The sequence below is a fragment of the Muntiacus reevesi genome, chromosome 12, assembly GCF_963930625.1.
Source record: "Muntiacus reevesi chromosome 12, mMunRee1.1, whole genome shotgun sequence".
NCBI lineage: Eukaryota > Metazoa > Chordata > Mammalia > Artiodactyla > Cervidae > Muntiacus > Muntiacus reevesi.
This window is the reverse complement of record NC_089260.1, coordinates 22,202,578-22,217,286: the sequence shown is the minus strand read 5'-3', so window position 1 is coordinate 22,217,286 and position 14,709 is coordinate 22,202,578.

Here is a 14,709-nt window from a genome sequence, read left to right as displayed (position 1 = left end):
TTAGAAGATTGAAATAAAGCATAGCAAAAAACATTTAATCCTTTACTTTCCCCCAAATATTCCCTTAAGCTCATCTCTCTTATGACTCCGCTATAATTTTTGAAAAAGAGATTGATTCTTAACATTTTCTATTTTCAAGATCTCAAGAACACATGAATAGTGTATACTAAATGCATATTTAAATATGCTTTGCTGTTCTGAGTCAAAAGACATTTTCTCCTTGGGCATCATAGTTTTAGTATCAAAAGACTTGTGTTCTAATCCTTGCTTATCTTCCTAGACAAATGATGTTATAGAAGGGACAGCTACTCTGTATTTCAATTGCCTCATTAGTAAGATGAGAAAAAGAATCAAGTTCCTAGGATTGTTGGGAGGGATACAACAGGTACTCCAATGGTTGCAGAGCCTGTAACATAGAAAGCACATATTTGGAATTTTAAAAAATATTTATTTATATTTATTTTTGGATGTGCTGGGTCTTCATTGCTACATGCAGGCTTTTTCTGGTTGTGGTGAGCTGGGGCTACTCTCTAGTTGTGGTATGTGGGCTTCTCACTGCAGAGGCTTCTCTTGTAGGGCACGGGCTGCACAGGGCATGGACTAGTGCTCTAGTCCATGTGGCACATGGGTTTAGTTGCCCTGTGGCACGGGGGATCTTCCCAGACTAGAGACTGAACCTGTGTCCTTTGCACTGGCAGATGATTCTTAACCACTGGACCACCAGTGAAGCCCTATATTTGGAATTTTAAAATAGTTTATTGAATATAAAGTAAATGAGAAACTAGTTTATGAGTTAGAGGTTCAGGATTGGTCAATATATTTCCCTCTCTTTGGGTATATACCAGATGCCACTAGGCAGGACCCACAGGGTTTTGGGGAGAGCCTTATAAAACCAGCAAAGTTCTAGGAAGTGCTCTCTGCCAAACATATGAGTTGCATCTACTGTTTCTTGACTTTGACTTCTGCTCATAACCTAACTGTGATATCTGTTGGTGTTTTCCATGCAATTCCAAAGGGTCAGCCGTGCTTTGCTACCCTCTATTTTCTCCTCCTGATTTTGTCCGTGCTTGTCCAGGACAAAAGGATTTGCTCTTCTTGCCTTTAGAAATTCTCCTGATAGTGACATCTGGCAGAGTTCAGGATTGTGCTCTCCAAAGGAGCTTGGGAAGTAATTTAAAAGCTATTTTGGAATCAGAGCTCAGGGAAAAAGCATTAGTAAGACAATAATATTAAGGGCTAGTACTTTATAACTAGCTTTTTATATTTGTTTGCTTATCGGGTTCATTTAGCTCTTTTCCATAAAAGAAAGCAAGTTTCTGAAACTTGTTCATTCCTAAAATGAAAAAGAAACCTTATTTGAATTTTAATAGACAAAATAGTCTTAGAGTGATATCTAATATAGTGTCTGTAACTGACTACATTTGATTGTTTATTCTTCCAATTTTAGGTAAGAACTTAATAAAGGAAAGGCATCAGATGCTGGGTGGGTACAAATTCAAACCAGATGTAGCCTATGTCTTAAGAAGCTTTATGTGTTGAATAAAGAGCAAAAAGTTTAGAATAGAAGTGAAATGTTAGAGGAATAAAGTCTCATGGGAATTTAAAGGAAGGGGAGATTATTCCTAGCTACAAAAATCCAGGAAACCTTCATGTAGGAGGTAGTTGTTTATTTCTTTTTTCATTGTAAATTGGTATTTTGTCTTGGAAAAAATGTAGTGAAGGAAGGCTAAAAAATGAAGGTGTGCCAAAGGATAAGGGCAAGGAAACATATGTAATGAAATAAAATTTTTACTTCCAAAGTCTAGCAATGGATAGGTGAATTGGCTAAGTTTGTGGTGGGCATCAGAAGCTCAGCTGTAGCTTAATAAAGGCAATGCATTAGGCCAGATGACTGTAAAACCCAGAGGAATGTTAATTTCATGCATAACTAGATCCAGGTGCTCAACCAATGTCATCAGGCTCACCTGAGGTCATCGTACTCAGCCCATTGGCTGTGCTTTGTTTTGTAAATTCTTAGAAGTTCTTTGCATGTAATGGCTGCTCGTTATTCTAGGCTTTATGCTGCCAGGTCAACTTCAGTGGAAAAGGTGTTGGGGCTGATAGTTTAGGTTCTACTTGGAAAATGGGGGGTTATGGCAACCCACTCCAGTACTCTTGCCTGGAAAATCCCATGGACGGAGGAGCCTGGTAGGCTGCAGTCCATGGGATTGCTAGGAGTCGGACAGGACTGAGCGGCTTCACTTTCACGCCTGTCCCTAAGGCAACTGCTATGGCCAGGAAAGGGGGTTCTTTGGTTGACCACGTCTGCATGTGTGTGGGCCCTTAGAGCCTGAGAATGGAATCAGCATCGAGACAACCCCACAGTCTGAGAATCTAGAGAGGTAGTTTACCAGGAAAAGCCAGGATGAAGTGATTAGCAGAGGATAACTGAATGGAGCGGCTGGCGGGCACACGGTATGCGATAAGGAAGGACAACTCCAGGTCTGGGAGGAGGAGGAGCTCTGACTAAGCAGACTCCTGATCACTGCTGTCATCCTCCCGGCTGTGCATGCTTCCTTCTTTAACACTCTGCCAGAAGTATAGTTTTTAAAAAGCAAGCATGTGATGGGTCTGTTAAGACTTCTATTTCTTCCTGGTTCAGTTTTGGAAAGTTATACTTTTCTAAGAATTTGTCCATTTCATCCAAGTTGTCCATTTTATTGGCATAGAGCTGCTGGTAGTAGTCTCTTATGATCCTTTGTATTTCAGTTTTGTCTGTTGTGATCTCACCCTTTTCATTTCTAATTTTGTTAATTTGGTTCTTCTTTGTTTCTTAATGAGTCTTGCTAATGGTTTGTCAATTTTGTTTATTTTTTCAAAAAACCAGCTTTTAGCTTTGTTGATTTTTGCTATGGTCTCTTTAGTTTCTTTTGCATTTATTTCTGCCCTAATTTTTAAGATTTCTTTCCTTCTGCTAACCCTGGGGTTCTTCATTTCTTCCTTCTCTAATTGCTTTAGGTGTAGAGTTAGGTTATTTATTTGGCTTTTTTCTTGTTTCTTGATGTAAGCCTGTAATGCTATGAACCTTCCCCTTAGCACTGCTTTTACAGTGTCGCATAGGTTCTGGGTTGTTGTGTTTTCATTTTCATTCATTTCTATACATATTTTGATTTCTTTTTTGATTTCTTCTATGATTTGTTGGTTATTCAGAAGCGTGTTATTTAGCCTCCATATGTTTGAATTTTTAACAATTTTTTTCCTGTAATTGAGATCTAATCTTACTGCACTGTGGTCAGAAAAGATGACTGGAATGATTTCAATTTTCCTGAATTTTCCAAGACCAGATTCAACATAGTGTTGGAAGTTTTGGCCACAGCAATCAGAGCAGAAAAAGAAGTAAAAGAAATCCAGATAGGAAAAGAAGAAGTGAAACTCTCGATGTCTGCAGATGACATGATCCTCTACATAGAAAACCCTAAAGACTCTTCCAGAAAATTATTAGAGCTAATCAATGAATATAGTAAAGTTGCAGGATATAAAATTAACACACAGAAATCCCTTGCATTCCTATATACTAACAATGAAAAAACAGAAAGAGAAATTAAGGAAACAATACCATTCACCATTGCAACAAAAAGAATAAAATACTTAGGAGTATATCTACCTAAAGAAACAAAAGACCTATACATAGAAAACTATAAAACACTGATGAAAGAAATCAAAGAGGACACAAACAGATGGAGAAACATACCGTGTTCATGGATTGGAAGAATCAATATTGTCAAAATGGCTATTCTACCCAAAGCAATCTATAGATTCAATGCAATCCCTATCAAGCTACCAACGGTATTTTTCACAGAACTAGAACAAATAATTTCACAATTTGTATGGAAATACAAAAAACCTCGAATAGCCAAAGTAATCTCGAGAAAGAAGAATGGAACTGGAGGAATCAACCTGCCTGACTTCAGACTCTACTACAAAGCCACAGTCATCAAGACAGTATGGTACTGGCACAAAGACAGAAATATAGATCAATGGAACAGAATAGAAAGCCCAGAGATAAATCCATGAACCTATGGACACCTTATCTTTGACAAAGGAGGCAAGGATATACAATGGAAAAAAGACAACCTCTTTAACAAGTGGTGCTGGGAAAACTGGTCAACCACTTGTAAAAGAATGAAACTAGAACACTTTCTAACACCAAAGATCTAAATGTAAGACCAGAAACTATAAAACTCCTAGAGGAGAACATAGGCAAAACACTCTCCGATATAAATCTCAGCAAGATCCTGTATGACCCACCTCCCAGAATATTGGAAATAAAAGCAAAACTAAACAAATGGGACCTAATGAAACTTAAAAGCTTCTGCACTACAAAGGAAACTATAAGTAAGGTGAAAAGACAGCCCTCAGATTGGGAGAAAATAATAGCAAATGAAGAAACAGACAAAGGATTAATTTCAAAAATATACAAGCAACCCCTGAAGCTCAATTCCAGAAAAATAAATGACCCAATCAAAAAATGGGCCAAAGAACTAAACAGACATTTCTCCAAAGAAGACATATAGATGGCTAACAAACACATGAAAAGATGCTCAACATCACTCATTATCAGAGAAATGCAAGTCAAAACCACAATGAGGTACCATTACACGCCAGTCAGGATGGCTGCTATCCAAAAGTCTACAAGCAATAAATGCCGGAGAGGGTGTGGAGAAAAGGGAACCCTCTTACACTGTTGGTGGGAATGCAAACTAGTACAGCCACTATGGGAAACAGTATGGAGATTTCTTAAAAAACTGGAAATAGAACTACCATATGACCCAGCAATCCCACTTCTGGGCATACACACCGAGGAAACCAGATCTGAAAGAGACACGTGCACCCCAATGTTCATCGCAGCACTGTTTATAATAGCCAGGACGTGGAAGCAACCTAGATGCCCATCAGCAGATGAATGGATAAGGAAGCTGTGGTACATATACACCATGGAATATTACTCAGCCGTTAAAAAGAATTCATTTGAATCAGTTCTAATGAGATGGGTGAAACTGGAGCCCATTATACAGAGTGAAGTAAGCCAGAAAGATAAAGAACATTAGAGCATACTAACACATATATATGGAATTTAGAAAGATGGTAACGATAACCCTATATGCAAAACAGAAAAAGAGACACGGAGGTACAGAACAGACTTTTAGACTCTGTGGGAGAAGGTGAGGGTGGGATGTTTCGAAAGAACAGCATATATATTATCTATGGTGAAACAGATCACTAGCCCAGGTGGGATGCATGAGACAAGTGCTTGGGCCTGGTGGGCTGGGAAGACCCAGAGGAGTTGGGTGGAGAGGGAGGTGGGAGGGGGGATCAGAATGGGGAATATGTGTAACTCTATGGCTGATTCATGTCAATGTATGACAAAACCCACTTAAATGTTGTGAAGTAATTAGCCTCCAACTAATTAAAAAAATTTTTTAAAATAAATAAATAAATAAAATAAAAAGCAAGTAAATCTCCGTCAGGTCTCGTTAGCACAGCTAAAGCCAACTGAGTGTTTAAAAAAATAAGAACTGCTGTGAAAAGATAAACTGAGGCATATTAAAATGCTTGTTTATTTGAGTAAAGCTCAAGTTGGTTGTCCTTGGATTTCAGCTTCTAACCTTGAAGCATTTACAAGCTTAGAGTTTGGTGTGTTTTTGTGAACCACCACAGCTCGAGAGCCACCTCAGTCTAACAGGTCTCCTTTTAAACTGACTTAACAATACAAAGGACCATAAGTACTGTATTACCAAATAACGATTTCTCCCACTCCAGTGTTCTTGCCTAGAGAATCCCAGGGATGGGGAAGCCTGGTGGGCTGCCGTCTGTGGAGTCACACAGAGTCGGACACGACTAAAGCGACTTAGCAGCAGCAGCAGCAGCTTTTGAGAAAATCATAGAGTAGGGGAAAGGCAAAATCACTTTTTTGCTTCCTTCTTTCCTGATAATGCCCAGAATTTTGTTCTCATAGGCTCATCTCCTCAAGAGTGTCCTGGAACCTCCAAGGAAGCTGACCGCTTCCTTGGCAACAAAGGAACTGACATAAATGTATTTGCCCAAAGGCATGAGACCTTACCAAGATGTGAGGAAGGCTTTCCTGGGTTTTCCCCATTTTAAGAATAATCCTCCAGAAGAAACACTTGCTTTTTAGAACATAGTAGGTAGACATTAGGGGCTTCCCAGATGGCTGAGTAGTAAACAATTTACCTGCCAATGCAGAAGACACAGGAGACACAGATTCGATCCTTGGGTTGGGAAGATCTCCTGGAGGAGGAAATGGCAGCCTGCTCCAATATTCTTGCCTGGCAAACCTCATGGACAGGGGAGCCTGATGGTCTACAATCCATGGGGTTGCAAAAAGTCAGATATGATTGAGTGCATGCGTGTGCATGCACACTCACACACGTGTAGACAGTGAAACTTGGTTTTGTTACTATTAGTTTTCTACCAGAAGGGAAACCTCCTCTCTCTCCATCCCTCCTCCTCCTCTTCCTCTTCTTCCTTGTCCTTCTCCTCCGTTTCCCCACACCTCTCTCTCCTGCTCTTTCTACCTCTCTTCCTTCTCCTCTGTCCTCCTCCTCCTCCTTCCCTCCTCTCTTCCTTTTCTTTTTGCTTCTTCTCATTTCCTATTCCTTCTTTACCTCCTCAGTGAACAACAACAACAACAAAATCAATGGAGACTTACTGTCTAAAAACCAACTTTTGGTGCAAAGAGATAGGCTCATCTAGTTTTGAGCGTTACCTGAAAAAGCAGCATCATCAAAGCGTGCAGCAAAAAAAACCCTAGGTGCTTACTCCCCATGCTACCAGGTCACGTGATTTTATATCTAGGTCTCAATCAATGAGAGCTGACTGTTTCATGACTGATTAGATTTGGGCTATTCATTCACAAGGATCTCCGAATTCCTTTGGTTAAAATATTTATCATGACTTAACTTCACTTGGGATGACAGTCTTTAGATCCATCCATGTCTCTACAATTGATACAATTTCTTTACTTCTCTGGCTGAGAAATTTTCCATTGTACATACGGACCACATCTTTATCCAGAAATGAGGTGATACATATATATGCATAGCGAATTCACTTTGCTGTATAGGAGAAGCTAACATAATACGGTAAAGCAACTTTACTCCAATAAGAATTAATTTTAAAAAGTTTATCATGGACACATCCATTTCTGCATGTATTTCTCCCTTCAATTAGATTAATTACCCAATTACCCAAATTAAAACAATTATCTACCTTTTATATATATACTTTAATAATTGATATTCTTTAGGACCTTAGTCTGAAGAATACCTTACTTCCTTTGGCTTTCTCTTTTGTTAAGTCACCGCAGACAGCCACAGGTCAATTTCTGTATCTGTTCGGATGTTCAGAGTCTGACTGACATCAAGGTAGTGGAGAACGGAACAGAGTATGAAAGGTCAGGTGAAAGTTCATCTTGTTTTGTAATGATGAAGGGTCAAGACCGCTGGATTGCTCACCCTTTTCAGATAATATGGGCTGTGATATGTATTTTTCCACTAGTATGAAAATTTGTCAAATGCTTGATGAGAATAAAAAAGATCGAGCAAATCTGATACCTAGAAAGAAAATATTCCTCTACACTAGAGCCATTCTTTGTACCTATGAAAATCACATAGTACAAAACCTATTTATGCTTATATGAAAAGTATGTGAGGCACACATTAAGCCCATAGCATAGCTTTATGCTGATAGTGTCATTTTTAATAATGAACCAAAATAAGCCCATTTAGAATAGCTGTTGTATTTTTTTTTTAATATATTTTGGACTTTTCTTGCCAAAAAGTATAAATACTTTTGTACATGATGTCATGCAAATATTTGAACCACTTGTGGCTCTTCAATGAAGTTTGTTTTATTGTGGTTTTGACCCTTTATTGCCCTTATTAAGATTTTTGTTTGTTGTGGTTGCCCGTGTTGAGGTCTTCAAATTAAACCCAATAATTGATAATCTTGTGTCAATTGGAGTGAGCCACAAGAATGTTCAGACAAACATTGTTCTAGGTGTATCTGTGAGGTGTTTCTGGATAAGGTTAGAATTTGAATCCTAGGATTCAGTAAAGTAGGCTGCCCTTCCCAAAGCGGCTGAGCATCATCCAGTTCAGTAAGGCCTGAACAGAACAAAAGGTGGAGGGAAGATTTCAGCCCTTTTTCCCATCTTACCTGTCTCTTTCCTTCACATTTCCTGTCTCATTGACTGAACCAGAACATCTCAGAGATTCTCCTAACCTTAGACTGAGATTTACATCATGGGCTCCTTTGTTGCTCAGGCCTTTGGACTTTGACTGAATTACACCACTGACTTTCTTGGATCTCATGCTTGCATATGGCAGATCACAGGACTTCTCAGCCTTAATAACTACATAGGCCACTTCTTCATCATAAACCTCAACTTCTGTCTCTTTCTGTGTATGTACAAATATGTATGCATGCATGCTAAATCACTTCAGTAGTGCCCAACTCTGTGCCAACCTGACTGTAGCCCACCAGGTTCGTCTGTCCATGGGATTCTCCATGCAAGTGGTTTACCATGCCCTCCTCCAGGGCATTTTCCTGACCCAGGGGTCGAATCCACATCTCATGTCTCCTGCATTGTCAGGCAGGTTCTTCATCACTAACATCACATGGGAAAAGCCCCATATATATGTATAAGTACATAATATGTACACATTATATGGAGAGGGCTTCTGGAGAGGGCTTCCCTGGTAGCTCAGCAGGTAAAGAATCTGCCTGCCTGCTTGCCTGGTTCGATTCCTGGGTTGGGAAGATCTGCTGGAGAAGGGATAGGCTACCCACTCCAGTATTTTTGGGCTTCCCTGGTGGCTAAGCTGTTAAAGAATCTGCCTGCAATGTGGGAGACATGGGTTCGATCCCTGAGTTGGGAAGATCCCCTGGAGAAGGGAACGGCTACCCACTCCAGTATTCTGGCCTGGAGAATTCCATGACCTGCAGTCCATGGGATCGCAAAGAGTTGGACATGACTGAGAGACTTTCACATTCTCTGGAGACCCCCACTAACAACAATTTTTCAAAGTCTGTTCCTTGGACTCTGAAGTCTGAAGGAAACTACTAAACTCTTTCTGGAAGAGGAGAGGTTTCCAATGTCTAATATGTTTAGGAAACACCAGGAATTACGAGACAAAGAAGCTTCTTTTGCTTCAGCACTCTTTGGAGCCTTCACTAAGCAAGCATGAATGAAAACTCTCAAGGGTCTATATGAGGGTGGATTTAATAAGAAGCATTTCCCCAAGTTATTTTTCACCAAAGTTTTAGATGAAACTCTTACCGGAGTATTGTTCCTTAGACCTCGTTGTGGCAACAGACTACTCTAAGGCCTTCACAGAGTGAGAAGAATTATGGATGGCCACATGCTGGTTTCCTTTTGACTCAGACCTTTAGAGTCTGTAGTACATAGGTAAATTCTGCAGCTCCAATTCATCTACTCCTTTTTTTTTTTTGTTTCCCTCCTGCTTGAAGTTCCATATTAAAAAGTCATTATCAAAATGTCACATTCTAATAATGCAGAGCAATTTAGAGAAAGTCTTGTAAAACAATACATATTTTTAGAAGTTTGAAGTCACCAGGAATGTTTTAAAGAGAAAGAAATAAAAATTTCAAAAAAGACTTATGAAATCTAGAAAAAAAGTACTTTAATTACTTGCAAACATTTGAAATCATGAAGATGATATCTATGGTAACATCATAATCGGACAATAATTTCTGCAAAGAGCAGAAGTGATGGCACTTATATTTCTATTTCTACTAACAATGTGTGAAGAGAGTGAACTGACACTTTAAACTTCTAATGATTTTTGAAATAGATAAATATTCTGAAAGAATATTTACCAGATAATTTTTAAGAGTTAGATTTTTTTTCCAAGTTAGGATTATTTTAGCATCCTTGCAAATTCAGACCTGGGGCCAGATAGTTGTACTTTCTGGGAATTTTACTTCACACTTCGTTTATTTATATGTTCATTATTCATATGGAATGATATATGTATGAGATAAATTTTTATTAGCATACCTTTCTGAGGATTCAAAAATAATCACTTCTATATATCACTTCTACCATAATTTCCTCTTCCTCCCTTGAGCTGAAAATATCTGAACTCTAGTACAGGCACTTACAATCTTCTTGTGGCTTGAATCCTATGTTTAACATTTTTTAAAGACATATAAAATAATATTTTTAAAAGTTTTAAGTCAGCTGATGATATCCTAAAGACAAAAGACCTGGAGAAGTAAATGGCAACCTATTCCCATATTCTTGCCTGGAAAATTCCATGGACAGAGGAGTCTGGCTGGCTACAGCCTATGGTGTTGCAAAGAGTCGGACACGACTGAGTGGTTAAACAACAAAAGACAAAAGAAAACTCCAGATTGTTCCTATCCGTAACATCCCAGTTCAGGGAGTCCCTCCCTTGGTTCACAACAGCCCAAGAGGGAGAGAGCATTGCCCATCCTGTGTCCTGTCCAGTCTGCCAGCCAGCATCTTTATGCATCTCTGATACATTACTCTGCCTTGTCATCTCTGGGATCTCACTGGGAATTTCCTCCTGGTCTCTAGCAGATACCTACAGGTAGTCCTATCAGTTGAGACATGGTCTTAGCAATCATTGGGTCCCCTGGATTACTCTAAAATCTGCTGAACATGTAATTTTAGTTTCAGAAGAAATGAGAGGAAAAGTCATAGCTTCCTTCTCTCCAAATCACCATGTCAGCTTCTAAATTTCAGTGTCTTTATTCCTCCCCATTGTATTGCCGTCCTCTCTGACAATCTGCAACGACCAATGCGTAGTCATGTCTGTTCTTCAAAGGTATGATGGGTTAGTGGAAAGAGCTGTCTTGGAATCAAATGGACCTGGATTTGAATTCTTTTTAACTAGCTGGTCTTAAAAATGACCGTAGACTTTGTGTCTGCAGTGGCAGAATAATGACAATCTTATAAGTTGATGAAAGAATCAAGTGAGATAAGTACCTATGAGAACCTTGGGACATAACAGACATTCCATAAATATCAAGCCCAGATGGAAAATAGTCTCTTCCTGTGCCATCTCCACATACTTTTCTGCAATGTCTCCTATTCCCAGCAAAAGCAGAAGAGTCAGAACTATTTGCTGGTCACTGCATTTGATTCTTTAGTGCAAGAAAATAATTGGAATTCATTTATTTAGCAAGTGTTTATCATGCAATCCATGCACATTGCACAGAGATAAGGATAGTATAAAGAGATTGAAGAAACAGCCTCTACTTTCTAGAGGAAGCATACATCTATTTGGGTAGGTGAGAAATGAAACAGCAAAATATCAATTCAAATTACCTATGTACATTATTCATTGAAAAAAATGAATGCTACAATAAGTGTTGGAGAATATTTTTAAAACCTGGATATCTTAGTGTAGGGATATTTGGAGAAACCTTTTTGAAACTAACTAAAATCTAACCTTCTACAAAAGAAAGGTTTTGGTAAAATGATCCCATAAGGCTATTTTTCTCTTTTAAGCTTGATGTTTTGAAGTATTGCATGTTTGATATTCTGAGTATTTTATTCAATTTCCCTTGTGAAAAAAGTCAAAGGATTGTTTCAGAGTTAAGATGGCTTTAGGTTCTGTGGGAAAATGATCACCACTTTAACAATAAAGAGATAATTTTTACAAATATATATCCAAATTACACACACAAAAAAGCAAGTGGCTATTGTATTTAGACACAAAATAAGTTTTTCAGTAACATTTTTGGGATAACTTTTAAAATGAGGTTATTTCTATCGTAAACTCTGACAATCCCCACTTCTAGGTATATATCCAGAGGAAAGAAAATTTGTCAAAGAGATATATAACTCCTGTCTTTATTGTAACATTATTCAAAATGGCCAAGTAATGAAAACACCCTAAGTGTCCATCAGTTGATGAATGTATGACGAAGATATCCTGCCATTTGTGGCAAAATAGATGGACCTAATGTCCAAAATAGATGGACATTATGTTAAGTGAGATAAGTCAGACAGAGTAAAACTAATACTGTATATCCCTTATATGTAGAGTTTAAAAAAACAAAAAAACCAAACTTGAAAAGGCAGAGTAGATGATAATTACTGGAAGCTGGCTGATAGAGCAATGGAAGAGATGTTTAAGGGTACACATACTGGTAGCTAGTATATAAATAGGTCCTAGAGATCTAATGCAAAATACAGTGATTATAGACAGTAAAACTGTGTTGTAAACATTAAACTTTCTACACAACTAGATCTTAAATTGTTCCCATCATTAGAAGAAATAATAATTATGTGACATGATAGAGGTGCTAATTGTTGCTAAAATGGCAATCATATTGCAATATAAATGAATCAAATCTATATGTTTTATGACTTAATCTTTTAAGTCAATCATAGTTCAATAATGAAAAAACAATCCAAAAGTACCAATCTGGAGAAAAGCCACCAAATCAGTTGAAAGAGTTGTTTAATATTATATTGATAGTTTAGAAGTAACTATGCTTCAACACACAATTTAGCAACCGAACAACATCAGTGATGCTTCAACACTATAAATGTAACTCCTTTTTTGGTGTATTAATTCATTCACTCAATAAATATAGTAAGTATCTTTCACAAATTAGAGGTGGTCCCTGCCCTCCAGGAGTCTGAGTTAGAGAAGGAGACGGGTACTAAATACAAATATGTGGGGCTTCCCTGGTGGCTCAGTTGTGGGAAATCCAGCTACCAGTGCAGAAGAAGCAGGTTCGATCCCTGGTCTGGGAGCATCCTACATGCCATGGAACAACTACGCCCATGAGCCACAACTATTGAGCCTGTGCCCTAGAGCCTGGGAGCTGTGACTACTGAAGCCTGTGTGCCCTAGAGCCTGTGCTTCACAATGGGAGAAGCCACCACAATGAGAAGTCTGCACACCACAACTAGAGAGTAGCCCCTGCTCTCCACAAATAGAGAAGAGCTTTTGAAGCAATGAAGACCCGGCACAGCCAAAAATAAATGAATGAAATTATTTGAAAAAAAATTTGAATATGTAACTAAATAATCACAAATCTTAATGAATGACATAGAGGACAAGAATGGATGCAGTATGAAAAAGAATATAAAGAGGGAAAAAATTTAAATTTGGGAAGGTATCAGAGAATGTCTCTCAAGAGAACCGACTGGTAAACTGAAAGATAAAGAATGAGCAGGAGTTTGCTAGTGAAGAACAGAATTCCAGGCACAGGGAACAGTGTAGACAAAGGCCCTGGAGTTAGAAAGCGCATTAAAAAGACCACTAAGTTAACAAATGGGGCTTCCCCAGTAGCTCAGAGGTAAAGAATCCACCCGCAATGCAGGAGATACTGGGGATGTAGGTTCAATCCCTCTGTAGGGAAGATCCTCTGGAGAAGGACATGGCAACCTGGTCCAGTATTCTTGCCTGGAGAATCCCACAGACTGAAGAGCTTGGTGGGCTACTGTCCATGGGTTGCAAAGAATCAGACACAACTGAAGTGATTAGGCACACAAGCACACAGTTAATACAGATCAAGTATTTACAATATAGTAAATACAGATCAAGAGAAGGGTGGCATGAGCTGAGATTGAGGAGGGTCTAGGAGATCATTGTTTTATTCTAAGTAAAAGAAGAATCCATTAAAATCTAAAGGTAGCTTTTTATAGTGATTGTTGTACAATAGCATTAACAAAATTGTAGCACATTGTCTGATTCTTACCAAGTGCAAATAAATGGTGACATTACCATTAGGAACATGAAAATAAATTCAATTCTAAGATGAATTTCTTAAAAATTTTATTACTGTTCCTGAGCCTCTTGATTCTACATGTTAATATAATAGATTATGACCTAGTTAGTATTTAAGTTTTAGGAACTAGCTCTTAGGGCTTCCTAGGTGGCGCTAGGTGGTAAAGAACCTGCCTTGCCAATGCAGGAGACTTAACTCTGGGTTGAGAAGATCCCCTGGAAGAGGGCTCAGCATCCGGTATTCTTGCCTGGAGAATGCTGGACAGAGTAGCCTGGTTGGCTGCAGTCCATAGGGTTGCAAAGAGTTGGACACAAGTGAAGTGAATTAGCACAGCACAACAGCACATTTCTTCTGAGATTCTAGTGTCCTGAAGACTCAATGCCATAAAAATATCAGGATATTTTTTCCTGCAGTCAGACACGTTACAGGAACTCAGGGAGTTATCTCCAAGAATGGAAGCAGTTTGAACTTTCCTTTCTACTGCAGCAGTTGAAATTCAGATTAGAACTGAAGGCAACCTTTTCAAACAATACATTTAGAATGTCCCTTTAGATACACATGATATTATTTCACTGTAAGATATTAAAATATTGGTGCCAAATGCATTATTCAGAGAAATAAAACTCTTCTTCCTACATTTCTTGTTAGTGAGAAAATCTACAACTGGGGAAATTCACTCAAATCCGATTAATTAACAGAAATTCCACACTTTAATTAGAAGCAGCAGCAAACATGAGAATATCTATTTTGGACCCAATTTTACCATGAATAAAGACAGACTCTTTCAAAATAAGACTTTTTTCTTTTTAAAAGGGAACAGGGATGAGATTGCTTCATTAAATCCTAGTGTTTCCTTTAGAGCCACAGAATCCTTTAACAGGTTTAATTTTGCTTAGCTCTGTACAACTAATG